This window comes from Acinonyx jubatus, chromosome D1, assembly GCF_027475565.1.
Source record: "Acinonyx jubatus isolate Ajub_Pintada_27869175 chromosome D1, VMU_Ajub_asm_v1.0, whole genome shotgun sequence".
Taxonomy (NCBI): domain Eukaryota; kingdom Metazoa; phylum Chordata; class Mammalia; order Carnivora; family Felidae; genus Acinonyx; species Acinonyx jubatus.
This window is the reverse complement of record NC_069390.1, coordinates 53,949,880-53,952,396: the sequence shown is the minus strand read 5'-3', so window position 1 is coordinate 53,952,396 and position 2,517 is coordinate 53,949,880.

The window sequence follows — 2,517 nt, the reverse complement described above, 5'->3', positions numbered from 1 at the left end:
AGACTAAAATTAAACTATGGGAGTAAAATAGAATTTGAAAAAATTTACACAAAAGTAAAGACTATAGTAGAAAAAATAAAAGAAAAACATTTTAATAGAAATTTAAAGTAAAAATGAAGTTTTTCTCTTTCTGTATTCAAGAAAAAGAAAATAAACCAAAAAGAGAAAAAAGAGGGAAAAAAAGGAAATCGTTTGAAAATTTGAAAAAGTGAATAATGATGGAAGTAAAATAGAATTTGAAAAAATTTACACAAAAGCAAAAAATATAGTAAAAAAATTAAAGAACAATATTTTGAATAAAAATTGAAAATAAAAATGAATTTTTTCTCTTTCTGTATTCAAGAAAAAGAAAAGAAGTGAAAAAGAGAAAAAGAAAAAAAAGAAAGAAAATTGAATAGATGGACCTGCTAGCAGATTGAAATAGGACTGAAATTACTTCGTTTTCCCCTGGAAGTCAGACTATGAATCGCTTTATAGTCCATAAACTAAGCAGGCGGTGAGACTTGTGTTCTGAAGAGCGAGGTTGGCCCAGTTGGGCAGGGCTTAGTGTAGTGGCTCTGTCCTCCACTAGATGGCGCTGCTAGCCTATGGGGGTTGAGTTGTAGCGCTCGCTCCTAGGTGCATATGCGCATGCATGGGAGCGGTGAAAATGGCGTCACCCAGCCACACAGTCTCTAGTATTGAGACTCTGTTCTCCCCGGTTAGCAATTGCTCACCCATCCTCTGTCTGCAGCTTTTGTCCACTCCCCTCTTTTTCACCGTCTGTGATCAAGCCCCAGGCAGTACTTTTGTCTCAGGTGTGGCTGTTTTCCCTGGCCCCTTACTTCTGAAGGACTGCAGCTTTGACCCGTTCTGCCCCTCTGTGGGCGGGCCTCACTGAGCAATGGCTGAATGTCTGCTGCACCCAGGAACGCTTGCTGGACCCTGCTGCTGCCTGTGCCCCGAGACTGCGGCTGGGTGCCAGCCCGCCCCAGAAAAAGTTCATGAGATAGTGTAGTAGCAGCGTCTCAGGGATTATGGAAAATCACAACACACATCTGGCACCAGGCTTCACCCTCAACAACCTTGCCCCAGCACCAGCGAATGCAGCTGCCTTCCGGGGTCTGCTGGGACCAGGTGGCTTCAACAGTCTCTACCAAATGTCCTTCTAGCAGCGGAACCGCTTTTCCCTGTGTGGCCCAAGAACCTCCTGGACCCCACTTTGCTCCTGGGGATTCGCCCTTCCCACCAGAGCACCGCCAGGTATGGAGCTGCGGAGTTGCAGCCTTTGCACTCCCCTTGTTTACCGTCTTAATGTAATTTAAACCCTCTCCTTTCTCCCTTTTTAGTTTAGTCCCTGCGGCTGTTTCCAATTTTCCACTTTCTCTCCAGCTGCTTTTGGAGAGGAGTGCTTTTCCCATATTCTCTCCACCCGGCCTCCCCCCCACTCCAATCTCTGTCCTCTCTCCACCTGCAAAAGCGGCTCCCTGCCCACTGCGGCCCCCCGCTCCCCAAGTTCACCTCTCTGTGCCACGTACCTGCTGAATTCTGTGGTTCCATTTGTGCAGATTGTTGTGTTAATCCTCTAATCAGTTTTCTAGGTGTGCAGGATGGTTTAGTGTTGGTCTGGATGTATTTCATGGATGAGAGACACACAAAAAACTTCCATGCTGTTCTGCCATCTTGGCTCCTTCCCTGTGTGTAGAGTCTTAATGGAATTTAAACCCTCTCTTTTCTCCTTTCTCCCTTTCTTGTTAAGTCCTTGTGGCTGTTTCCAATTTTCCACTTTCTCTCCAGCTGCTTTCGGGGTGGGGGTTCTTTTCCCATACTCTCTCCTCCCCTCCCCCCAGTCTCTGTCCTCTCTCCACAAGCAAATCAGCTCCCTGCCCTCCACAGCTTCTCTCTCCCCCACAGTTCACCTGTCCGCACCACGTACCTGCTGAGTTCTGTGGTTCAGGTTGTGCAGATTGTTATGTTAATTCTCAAATCAGTTTTCTAGGTGTGCAGGATGGTTTAGTGTTGATCTGGCTGTATTTCATGCGCGAGAGACACAAAAAAGACTTCCTTGCTGTGTCACCATCTTGGCTCCTCCCCTCCAGTCCTATACTGTTTCAATTATTACTGCTTTGTAATAGAGCTTGAAGTCTGGAATTGTGATACTTCTGGTTTTTTCTTTTTCAAGATTGCTTTGGCTTTTCGAGGTCTTTTGTGGTTTGATACCAATTTTAGGATTGTTTGTTTTAGCTCTTTGAAAAATGCTGTTGGTATTTTGAGAGGAATTGCATTAAATGTGTAGATTGCTTTGGGCAGTATAGACATTTGAACACTATTTGTTCTTCTAACCCATGAGCATGGAATGTCTTTCCATTTCTTTGTGTTGTCTTGAATTTCTTTCATCACTATTTTGTAGTTTTCAGGGTACAGGTCTTTCACCTCTTCAGTTAAGTTTATTCCTAGATATTTGATTGTTTTTGGAGCAACTGGAAATGGGGTTGTTTCCTTAAATTCAGTTACTGCTGATTCATTATTAGTGTATAG